The 12,843-nt window shown below is 44.4% G+C and overlaps 1 protein-coding gene and 1 non-coding gene across 2 annotated transcripts in view; one reads left to right on the forward strand and one right to left on the reverse strand.

Moving 5' to 3' along the window:
• DPYSL5 (dihydropyrimidinase like 5) overlaps positions 1-12,843 on the forward strand; it is an 85,802-nt gene that overhangs the window by 40,037 nt on the left and 32,922 nt on the right. The gene's annotated exons all lie outside the window — the stretch shown is intronic.
• On the reverse strand, positions 8,909-9,016 carry LOC133074865 (U6 spliceosomal RNA). The gene has a single exon (XR_009697270.1). It is a non-coding gene; the product is annotated as a U6 spliceosomal RNA (small nuclear RNA).

A 12,843-nucleotide genomic window follows, 5' to 3' on the forward strand; every position in this document is an offset into this window, starting at 1 on the left:
AGCCATGGCCCAGCCTCTGCTGAAGCAAGGATGCTGCCAGGCCTACTGAATACTCTGGCATCCCAGGCCACACCTGCCCACTTGAGCCAAGCCCTGGGAATAGAAGTGATTGGTGGACCCGCCCTACTTTCTCCTCTGAGAATTACTCCAGGGCCCTGCAGGTGATGCTTCACTAATGAATGGGGAGCCCCATCCTCATAAACTCTTGCAGGGTCCTCTCGGGGGGACTCTGGTGGCAGTCGGGGCCTTTCTGAAGAGAGTGAGCACATCCAGCTCACCATCCCCATGCACTTGAGCCTTGCCAGGCCAGGCCTGCTTCATTTGTGGTTATTTTTATTGAAGTATAGCATACATACAGAGAAGCGCACAGGTTCTAAGGTACACAGAATCGTCACAACTGAACACACCCTTGTAACCAGCACCCAGAAGCCCCCCTTGTGCCCCCTCCTAGTCACTACTCCTCACCAAGGATAACAACTATCCTGACTTCAAATACCATAGTTTTTAAAAAATAACAGCTTAATTGAGATATAATTCACACTCCATACAATTCGCCTATTTAAAGTGCAGAAGTGGGTGGTTTTCAGTATATTCACCATAGGTTTTGACTGTTTGCTTTATGTAAATGAAATCAGGCAGCCTGTACCCTTGCGTTGGCTTCCTTTGCTCAACATTATTTTTGTGAAATTCACCCATGTTGTTGCATGTTGTACTTCATTGCTTCATAGTGTTCTACTGTACAAGAGCCCACAGGGTACCTGGACATTCTGCTATCACCGGGCATCTGGGTGGTTGCTACTTCGGGGCTATTACAAATGCTGTTGCTGTGAATGTTCTCATACATGTCTTTTAGTAAACGTGTGTGCACACTTCTACTGGGCATATTCCTGGGAGTGGGATTGCTGGGTCATAGAAGACACACATGTTTAGCTCTAGGACAGACTGCCAAATTGTTTTCCAGTTTGGTTGTAACAGTTTATACTCCCAGCAAGAGAGTAAGAGAGGACCCAGTATTTACCACCAACATAACTCTGATTACCACACCAGTACATGCTGGGGTCCATTTTGCAGTGTGCACCAAAAATTGTATGCAGTGTGCAGCCTTGCACCAAAAATTGTAGCTTGCTGGTTACTCTCCCCACTTGGGAGATCTTTAGTCCAGGGTCGGATGCCACACTGTCACTATGCTGCCTACCAGCCTCTGGGAGAGCAGGCTGGCCTTTCTTTGTTTTATTTTCCACATTGTCATCTGCCGGGGCCTCATTAGCCAGGAGTGACGAGTTTTCCCCTGAGAGCCTTCAGCTCTTTATAGCAAATGAAGACCTTTGCATGTGCATCTTTGTGCAAGGTGGTGGATAACTTTTGATCTTTTCCAGGCTTCTCATCCGTGGAAGCAGCTGTCTCTGGAAAAGCACAAAACAGCCCCTGTGTGATTAAGGGTCCCAGTTCCTGCAGGATCAGACACCCCCAATCCATGCCAGGCCCAAGTTATAGGAAATTTAAGGCCCATAAACCCCAAGCCACTCTGGCTGCTCGTGTCACCTAAACTGACTTTTTGTTATATCCACCCCCTAAGTAAGATCGCACCTTGTCCTTGTGCCGCAGCTCATATTGAGCGTCTGTTTCATAACACAGCCCCTGACGCAGTCCTCCCCAGACCCCTCTGGGAGACCCTGCCCAGAGTCCTGCCTCAGACATCCCAGGCTCCCAAGAACTGGCTTCCTGCCCCGTCCCCCCTCCCCTCCACTCCTGGATTGCTCCTCCCTGTTGGTGCTCCTACAGCTGGATATTTTGGCTTCCTCTTACCTCTAATTCCTGACAGTCTCCTGGGGAGAGAAAATGCTCTCCTGTTGCACTGCTGATCTCAGGGATGTGTGGATTTAATTATTCACACAGCCTGTGGCACTCAGGCCGAGGCTGTGCACCCTGATAGATTGCCGCTGACCTACTTTGCACCTTCTAAGAAAGGTAACAGTTGATCTGCTTTAAGCATATGGGTTTATAATAGAATAATAACCCCAAGGAAAAGCTCACCCTTGTGATTAGCCTATAGAGAAAGAGAGATCAAGTTGCGCCTTTTTGTTCTCATCTGACAGATCCGAAGGGCCTTGAACTCTGCACCCCCTGAGCTATGGCCTGCCTGTCAATTGGGCAGCAGCAGCCAGGGCTGGGAAAACAAAACCGTTGAAAGCCTGGCTTTTCTGAGAGCATCTGGGTCTCCATTGTACTGGGTCTGAAGGGGTTTCTCTAGCGCTTCTTTAACACACGCTTTGCCCGCCTCTGCTTCTGTTAGAGGCTGGGGCGCGCTCTCCCTGGCTCCCCTGCCTCTGCCCCTCTTGCTCACAGCCCGGGCACTCCATCCTCCACCCCTCCTCCTCCACACCCCCAACCTGCAGGCCCCTCCCTCCCAGAGGCCCAGAACCTGGTCTCCAGAGATGCCAGGACGCCCTGCTTGTTAAAAATGCCCCCATGGAGGAAGGGGGTTATCTCCTGTGGGATGGCAGGGGCAGGAGGGGAGGGAGGAGAGCCAGTGACACCAACCATGTTAATAAAGGTCTAGGATTTCACTTGGGTCACGGGGGTCTTTTATCATTATCCTGCTTAGCTTACTCATAAGTTATGCTTATTCTTTGGTGTGAATCTAATATTACATAATAAGAATGTTAATGCAGGCTGTTGAGCTCCACCCCACCAGTGGCTCTCCGTGGCCCGGTGGGAATATCAGAATCAGGCTTTTTAAACTACAGGCACAGCCCCTTCACTAAGATGGTGATAGAGGGGGCAGCAGGGACAATGGGGAAATGCTTCCTTGATGCCTTTTCTGCCTCCCACTCCTCCAAAAATAGACTGAGAACCACTGTCTAGGCCAATGGTTTTCAACCTTTGGAAGCAAATTACAGTAAAACTACTTGGGGAATTTTAAAAAAATACATGTCCAGACCCCTCCTCTCTACTGCCTGCACCCTCCACCCCAGACTAATGAAATCAATGTCTCTAGGTCTGCCTCTTCCCCCATCTGTATTTTTTTTTAATTTTTTTTTAATTTATTTTTTGGCTGTGTTGGGTCTTCATTGCTGCACGCGGGCTTTCTCTAGTTGCGGCGAGTGGGAGCTACTCTTCGTTGCGGTGCGCGGGCTTCTCATTGCGGTGGCGGAGCTCGGGCTCTAGAGTACAGGCTCAGCAGAACCTACATGGGCTTAGTTGCTCCGCGGCATGTGGGATCTTCCCGGACCAGGGATCAAACCCGTGTCCCCTGCATTGGCAGGCAGATTCTTGTCCACTGCGCCACCAGGGAAGCCCATGTATTTTTTTTTTAAGCATCCTTGATGATCCTAACACTAGCATGCGGATTATTAAGGAACTTTCTCGGCTATTTTGAATGGCATGTTGTCTTGGCTGTTACTCCTGTTGCCTGTCTGACCCTCACCTTATGTGCCAGAATGACATCTGAATCCCCTTTGAAAACTTGGGCTTGTCTTGCCTCACCCTTGCCAGTATTATTTATTTGTTTTTCTCCTTCTATTTACATTATAGGGTCCCACTATTGGGTTCCCAAGCCCCAGCCTGGGGCCTAGAACCCCTGTACTTGCTAAGTGTCCCTGGTGCTGTGCTCTGCCCTCCTGTCTGTACGGCATAGACATCATCAATGAGCGGCGAATTGGCCACGGTCAAGATGTCATCAAATAGAAATCCGGCTGGGTCTGTCCCTCTTCTTTGATGACCCAGAGACTCCCTCTTGTCTGTGCCAGGGCCATCTGGTCACTGAGACAGCCTCCCACTAACTCAAAACCATCAGCAGCAGGACATCTATTCTTGTAGTCAAACCACACGGGGAGCCAAATCCTAACCCGAAGAGTGTTTGTCTAGAACAGGATCAGCCTAGCAGATGTACAGTGGCACAGGCTAGGTGGCCTGCCACTTCCCACCCCCGGTGGAGGGTCCTGACCCTACCTCCCTCCTCCCACTGCAGAGGACTAAACCTATCAGAGTCCTGGGATATGACCCGCTGGGACATAAATAAATTCCCTCTGGTGTCCAGCCTGCCAACCTTCTTACCAAGGAACCCATTTATCCATTGGGCAGACTGTTTTTGCTATTTTGCCTTTGAAACTTGCTCTTTTGGCATTAAACCTTTAAATGCTGCTCACTTCCTTTCTTCTTTTTTCTTGACTCTGTTATTCTGTCCATTTCTGTTTAATTCTAGCCAAAATGTCTTTCCAGTCTTTTTGTTCTGCAGTAACACTTCCTGCTTATCGGGATCCAGACTCATACAGTCTTGCTTATTAATTGATGTTCCCAAGTTCACTTCATTCCAGTAAAAAACTGGAGGGACCTTAGAAATATAGCCCCACCCTCCCACTGATAGGGAGAGAGAGTGAATGAGTTGCCCCAAGTCCCAGAGGTAGTTGGACCAGACTGTAAGTTTCTCAGTCTGAGGCCCTTTTCACCACATCACTCAGAGGATCCTGAAACCCCAGATTCTGGACAGTCACCCCTTTCAGACAGCCTGTGACCTCTCAGTAGGCTGCATGCAAATAGTTAACTCGACACCGTGTGGCTCCGAATTTGCCTGGACCAGATAAAGGCATCAAGGAACTGATGCATCAGGCAGACAGCAGAGTAAGCTCTCTGCCTCCCCAAGATGGCAGCTTTATAACACACCACTGTCCCTAGAGGAATAACACTGATGTCAGTGCCTTAGAACTGACAGTTTTTACCATTTACAAATGGTTGTTGTGGGGATTAAATGAGTTGATGCATGAAAAACACTTCACACAGTGCCTGGCACAGAGTACGTGCATGATAACTGTTAGTCCCCAGGCTGTGAGTACCTGCTTCCACCCTAGGCCTGGCCTTGGCTCTGTCTGGTTTCTAGGGTTACTTGATCCACCCACTTGGGCTTTGCAATGAGATTGTTCTACTGTCCATCTAGTACCCGTGCTGCCTATGTCCCCGGCTTTGCCAGCAGGGTCATGTCCTGCTTGAGAACTTGCAGTGGCTCCCTGCTGTCTACTTTGGAGTCCTAGATCTTCACCCTGGACAGCTCCCCATCTGACCTTGCCCTCGCCATCCAATCCTCACTGCTGACATGTGCCCATCCATCAGGAAGGGGGTTTTCTCAGCCCCCTTCGCTATGAATGTCCCATGTTCCCTCCTGCCATCCCTTCCCACCCGTCCACAGAAGGCCTTCACGACCTACCAAGCTCATGTCACATTCCTCCTCCAGCTAATTCAGCCCCAGGATCCACTTTCTTCTCCTCAGCTGAAATAAAGTGTCATCCTGGGGCTTTCAAATTGTTTCCTATGTAAAGTTTGTCTCTCAACTGGATTGAAAACTTTGAGGGGCAGAGACGACAATCTATATTTAACTCGTGACTCACCACAGACTCACAAAGATTTAAACATGTAGTACAATAGATGCTCAAGAAATAGATGAACGTCTACATAGGGTGGCAGTCGTGAGCACAGGCTGGGGTGGACGGCCAGAGTTTGCATTTCAGCTCCACATTTACTGGTTGTGTGATTTGGACGAGTTAATCTCTCTCTGTCTTTCAGTTTCCTTCTCTGGAAAATGGAGATTATGATAATACTTTATGTGTGTTGAGATACTACTGGTAAAGAACTTAAAATAGTACTTGGTAGTTCCCTGGCAGTCTAGTGGTTAGGACTCGGCGCTTTCACTGCCGTGGCCAGGGTTCAGTCCCCGGTTGGGCAACTGAGATCCCACAAGCCACGTGGCCAAAAATAAAAAATGAATAAAAATTTTAAAATAAAAAATATATTTAAAAGTAGTACTTGGTGCTTACTAAGCACTATATGAGTGTTTTTGTTAAATAAATAGATCGTGATGATTGAGGACCAACCCCTGGAAAATCCATTTGTGCAGTTTGCTCACAAGCATACATATTAAAGTGTTAGACATCAAATAGGAATTACAAAATTGGTTTCTATCTCTACTGTCAGGGTTGACTGTGTGTGTTATAGATTTCAAATGGAGCCTAAATAGTACTGGTGATGACTTCTGGATAATTTTCTTTCTCCTTTCTTTCTCTTAAAAACAGAAATATCCAGTCATAAACTCAGCAGGTAGCAGGAGCTATTTAAAGATGTCCTGCTTCAAATCAGGTATCTCGTATAACAAAACCTTGCTGGCAACTTTCACTGTACATCTACGTTAATTGGCAGGCCAACATGTAGGCCAGGTTGACTCTTCTTAGAACAAACATAAGAGAGATCTATCATTTCTTACAAATTTTTACGTCTAGCATTGGAAAAAAATCTCCTATGGTGACCAAGCAGCTCCTCAATTCCTAGAATAAGAGTGTTTGCAAAGAATTGATCTATACAGAGAGATTATTGCTTTTGAAAACCTTTGGTTCAAGAATAAAGATAAATGTACCCTTTGTGATTAAACCCAAGCATCTTGGAAACCTTTCATACCTCATACAAGCTCTGCTTTTATACTCTCATCCAGCATCTCTGAGGTTTAAAAAAAGATAGAAGAAAAATACATCATGTATTGTATGTATACTTCAGTGATGCATATAGTACATGAATGATGTATTTTTCTTCTTCCTATTTCTTTTCTTAAAGACTGAATATTTTTTAATATTTCAAGAAATATTTGAATATGGCCTTATGGAAGGCTTCAAAAATCTCAGTTGAAAATATCTCTTCTCCAAAACCTCACTGAGGTTGCCTCCTATCTGAAGTGGCCATATTTCTGTGTTGAATGTCAGGTGCACATCTTAGAATGGTTCACTGGCAGGTAGAAATGTGTGTAGACGCTGTATCTTCTCCCCTAAGTGGTTTCTGCCTCATTGTTCCCTCAGGTTATCCCTATAGCCAACCATGTTTTTCTCTCCTTCTGATCCTTTTTTATTTCTTGTTAATTAAAAATTAGGAGCTGTAAGGATCCCTAATTAGTGACTATGTGAGGATAAAGCTGTAGGCCAGCTATAGTTAAGAACTTACTCATTCACCAGCGTGGTTCTTTTTTTGTTTGTTTGTTTGTTTTGGCTGTGTTGGATCTTTGTTGCTGCGCGCAGGCTTTCTCTAGTTGCGGCGAGTCAGGGCTACTCTTCGTTGCGGTGCGCGGGCTTCTCATTGAGGTGGCTCTTCTTGTTGCAGAGCACGGGCTCTAGGCGCGCGGGCTTCAGTAGTTGTGGCTCGTGGGCTCTAGAGCACAGACTCAGTAGTTGTGGCGCACGGGCTTAGTTGCTCCGTGGCATGTGGGATCTTCCTAGACCAGGGCTCAAACCCGTGTCTCCTGCTTTGGCAGGTGGATTCTTAACCACTGCACCACCAGGGAAGTCCCTCAGTCACAAATGTTTATCTCACACTACACACACACTCACACACTTAGACACTTTCACATACTCTCACAGTCGCACACTTACACACGCACTCTCACATACACACACGTGCACTCACTCGTGCACACAGTTTTAGAGCTGGAAGTGCCACTGGAGATTAACGAATTCAACCCCTCATCTATAAATAACTTTCTTCTTTAGATTTAAACTCTCTACAGTGTTCTCAATATTTAAAAATAAAATTAAACTTGATGTATGTTGGTGAACTCTATTCTTGGGAAGAGTATGTACAGAATGAAGAAGGTCACGACTGGGTAGCCCAGGAAGCCACTTTTTTTTTTTTTTTATTCTATGTGTTACACTTTTTTTTTAAACAACTTGATTAAGGTATAATTGACATACAATAAGCCACACATTTTTAAAGTGTATGGTTTGATACACTTTGACATACGTATATACTGTGGAGCCATCACCATTAATATAATAAACATATCCATCACTGACCCCCGCCAAAGTGTCTTGGTGTCCCTTGTAATCCTTCCCTGCGCTGGCAACCACTGATCTGTTTACTGTCACTATAGATTAATTTGCATTTTCTCACATTTTTATATAATTGGAAAATACAGTATGTATTTCTTTTTTGGTCTAGTTTCTGACTTAGCATTATTAAGTTTTTGGCAACTACAGATAAAGCGACTATGGATATCTGTGTACAAGTGTTTGTGTGGACATATGCTTACATTCCCCTGTGTAATTACCTAGAAGTGGGAGGCCTAGAATATATGGTAGGTGTACCTTTAGCTTTTTAAGAAATTGCCAAACTGGTTTCCAAAGTGGTTGTAATATTTTCTGTTCCTTCCAGGCTCCACATTTTTGCCATCACTTGTTATGGTCAGTCTTTTTAATTTTAGCCATCTAACAGATGTATCAGTGGTAGCTCACTATGGTTTTAATTTGCATTTCTCTAGTGTTGAATGTCTCTACATGTGCTTATTTGCCCTCTGTATATCTTTGGTGAAGAGTTCACATCTTTTCCCTATGTTTTGAGTCATTGGTCTTCTTTTTTTTTTTTTAATGAAATGTAAAGAATAGGTAAATCTTTATTTTTTCCTTTCTAGTTTTATGGAAATATAGTTGATATACAGCACTGTATAAGTTTAAGATGTACAGCATAATTATTTGACTTATATACTTCATGAAAAGATTACCACAATAAGTTTAGTGACCATCCATCATCCCATATAAATACAAAATAAAAGAAAAAGAGGGACTTCCCTGGTGGTCCAGTGGGTAAGACTCCACGTTCCCAGTGCAGGGAGCCCAGGTTCGATCCCTGATCAGGGAACTAGATCCCACATGCATGCCACAACTAAGAAGCCCGCATGCCACAGTGAAGGTCCTGTGTGCTACAACTAAGACCTGGCGCAGCCAAAATAAATAAATAAATTTTTTTAAGAAAAAGAAAAAAAATTTTTCCTTGTGATCAGAACTCTTAGGATTTACTCTCTTAATGACTTTCACCTGTAACATCCAGCAGTGTTAATTTATCATGTCATACATTACATCCCTAGTACTTATTTACCTTACAACTGAAAAATATGGAATGCTTCAGGAATCTGTGTGTCATCCTTGTGCGGGGACCATGCTAATCTTCTCCATATTGTTCCAAGTTTAGTGTTGCCAAAGTGAGCACTGTTTGTCTTCTTTTTATTGGGTTGTCAGAGTTGTTTATATGTTCTAGCTACAAGTCGTTTGTTGGGTACATGTTTTGCAAATATTTTCTCCCAGGCTATGACTTACCTCTTCATTTTCTTAACAATGTCATTGGAAGAGCAAAAGTTTTTCATTTTGAAGTTCAATTTATTAATTCTTTTTCTTTCATAGTTTGTTTTTCGTGCTGTAATTGAGAAATTTTTGTGAAATCCAAGGTCACTAAGATTTTCTCCTATGTTTTCTTTTAGAAGTTTTATAATCTTAGCTCTTACATTTAGGTCTATGATTCATTTTAAGTTAGTTTTTTTTTTTAATTTATTTATTTTATTATTATCATTATTTTTAAGCTGGTGGGGGTTTTTTTGGTTTTTTTAAATTTATTTATTTATTTATTTATTTATTTATTTTTGGCTGTGTTGGGTCTTCGTTTCCGTGCAAAGGCTTTCTCTAGTTGCAGCGAGCCGGGGCCACTCTTCATCGCGGTGCGCGGGCCTCTCACTGTCGCGGCCTCTCTTGTTGCGGAGCACAAGCTCCAGACGCGCAGGCTCAGTAGTTGTGGCTCACGGGCCTAGTTGCTCCGCGGCATGTGGGATCTTCCCAGACCAGGGCTCGAACCCGTGTCCCCTGCCTTGGCAGGCAGATTCTCAACCACTGCGCCACCAGGGAAGCCCTAAGTTAGTTTTTATATATGGTATCCAGTAAGGGTTGAGGTTCAGTTTTTTTACATATGGCTATCCAATTGTTCCAGCACCATTTGTTGAAAAGATCATCCCTTGTCAAAAATCAGTTGACCATATATGTGTGGGTCTATTTTTGCACTCTCTTTTCTGTTCTTTTGATCTATGTATCTATCTTTACACCTATACCACAATGTCTTGATTATGATAGGTTTACAGTAAGTCCTGAAAGCCGGTGGTATGAGTCTTCCAACTTTGTCCTTCTTTTTCAAAGTTGTTTTGGCTATTCTATCTCCTTGGAAGCAAACTTTTTTAGTGCAGGCTGTAAACCAAAAACTTAAGAGAACAGTAAACTGAGTGCATTAACCAAGCACCTGATAAACTTTCTCAGCCCTTAGCATGGTCCCTTTCCGTTAGCCAAAAGTTAAGAATTTTCTAAAGTTATTTGGAGAGAAAAAATCTGCGATGTGTGTGTGTTAAAAGGAACTTAACTGGGTGCTGGGGGTTCAGATGAGGTCCATGAGGATGTTCCATGATACTTGGCTACATATTGATCTCGATATATTATCATCACATGATCCATATCTTTATGTATAATAAATTGTGATGACGTCATAGGGAAGAGTTCATTCTGCTCCCTCTTTGTCTTACATTTAGAGTCAGTGGAGAACAGAAGTGGGCCGGGGAGTTCTGAGCGGACTAGGTTAGGATAAAACTTACATGAACTGAAATTCTAACCACTGAGCTGTTGCCACCCTCTCCCCTTCCCTCTGTCAGGTTTCCATTCTGTTTGGTACCCTTTGTTACCACCAGGCCTGGGCTGTAGCTCTTTCCTGGTTTGGTGCCCTGACTCTCACTTTGCCAGGCTTAAGATAACTAGGACTCATATTTGGGAGAGCACTGTCGTTCTGCATCTCTAAGCCCCAGACATAGTGGCCCATCAAAGAGGCTGCTTTTCCTGCTGTGTGGAAAATACAGTGTTCAGCCTGGAGCGTGTGGAGCCTCTCACGGGCTCTGGGCTCCCAGACCCCCAGGTGTCACCTGGCAGTGCATGGCTCTGCGTAGGACCTGCAGCTAAGCTTCCAGCCGCTGTCCCCTCCAGGAAGGCTGCACTGCCCTGTCAGGCCCAGCATTTCTGTATCCCTTATACGCGTATCATGATCTTTAAAGCCCCCCTCAGGCAGGCCTTATTTTCCTTCCTTTGCAGGTGGAGAAGCTGAGTCTCAGGGAGTGAAATGCCTTTCCAAGCTAGTAAGTACAGGCATAGGCCTCCCTGCCTCCCAGAGCAGACGCCAGCCCGCATTCCCCAGCATCAGCACCCAGCACGGCCTCAGGACAGCCTTCCTCGGCAGCTTGATGGCACTATTATCACTGAGCTTTGGGACCAAAATGAAGACTTCGCCAACACTGGAGTAGATGAGGGAAGGAGAGCAGATGGGGTTACATGTGGTTTATTTCTGGATTGTTGACAAACCCCTCTTGTCTGGCATCTGTGGGCAGCCTGGACTTTTAATAAAGATGGTCATGACCTGCTTACCTGTAAACTTTCCCGCTTTGGGATTAGAAGGGGCTTTGCTAAGGAGGAAGATGACAAAGAGCATCTCTGGGCTCTATTTTAGAACGGTTTCCCCTGGCCCTCTGGCTTCTCAGAAGCTGGCAGCCACATTCTCTCCGCCACATAACTCCCTCTGAGGATCATCTCCGGTCTCCATGGTAACTGCATGTCGGGAGACAGCCTGCTCTGTTCTGTGGCTTTGTATTAAACACAATGATTTAAATTGGATGCTCGGCAGTGAAGATAATCATTCTGGATTAGAGAGACGCCTGGAGATCCTCATTTCATAATTTTAGATGTTGGCACAATTCTCAGGTTTAGCCCTGTAATTCAAGCCCAAGCCACACCTACCCCTCTGTTTCTAAACTGCAGTTAGGTCCAATTTCACTTGGGCTTTTCTCCATCCTTTGACAGAGGAATCTTGGAGCCAGGGAACCCCGCAGTCAGACCAGGGCTATCCTGAGCTCTAGAAGGGGCGGCATAATGTAAAGGAAACCTAGGGTGCTAGTGGCAGATAGACCCTCATTCAGTCTGGCTGCATGATTTCCTCTGAGCCCCATTTTTCTTATCTGTAAGACGAGAGGAGTAACCTCTACCCTACAGAATCATGTATTTTAAATTTTCTATTGTGATAAAATATATATAACATAAAATTTATCATTTTAATCATTTTTAAGTGTACAGTTCAGTGACATTAAGTACATTCACAATGTTGTCACCACAATAATCCATCTCCAGAACTTTTTCATCTTCCCCAGCTGAAATTCTGTACTCTGTAAATACTAACTTTCCCATCCCCCACTCCTCCCAGCCCCTGGCAACCACCATTACACTTTCCATCTCTATGAAGTTGACTATTCTAGATACCTCATAGAAGTGGAATCATACATTTTTTGTCCATCTGTGACTGGCTTATTTCACTGAGCATAATGTCCTCAAGTTTCAACCATGTTGGAGCATGTGTCATAATTTCTTTCCTTTTTTAAGGTTGGATAACATCCATTTTATGTATGTACCACATTATGTTTATTCATTCATCTGTCGATAGACACTTGGTTGCTTCCACGTTTTGGCTATTATGAGTAATGCTGCTATGCACATGGGTATACAAATATCTGTTTGAGCCCTTGCTTTAAATTACAGAGTCATTCTGAGGATCAAATAAGATAATAAATATTAATAATATTAAGAACATTGCACAAAGCAGGCTGTCAGTAAATGTTCATTTCTCTCCTGAACGTGAGTTCAGCCTAGGTGCTAACTGCCACAGTGGTCCGATGGCTTCCGCGGGAGTGGTGTCACTTTTTGCTAGCTTCTGCGTCCCTAGGACATGCTAGTCTGTTGGGTCTGGGACTTAACACAGTTCATTCCCAGATTTAAAGGAAATGTCTTAACCACAGAAATGTGCATCGTCTCATGATAAAAGCCATGCATGCTTTTACATTTCTCCCACCATTTGGTATTCATGTATTCCTAGTTCCAAAATGAGAAAATGTTAGGGCTGATGTATATACTTCCTTATCTGTTGTCTATTTTAAGTATACCAAGTGGGAGACCCTGAATCTGCAGTGGGATTGCCCCA

This window comes from Eubalaena glacialis, chromosome 14 (assembly GCF_028564815.1).
Source record: "Eubalaena glacialis isolate mEubGla1 chromosome 14, mEubGla1.1.hap2.+ XY, whole genome shotgun sequence".
Taxonomy (NCBI): domain Eukaryota; kingdom Metazoa; phylum Chordata; class Mammalia; order Artiodactyla; family Balaenidae; genus Eubalaena; species Eubalaena glacialis.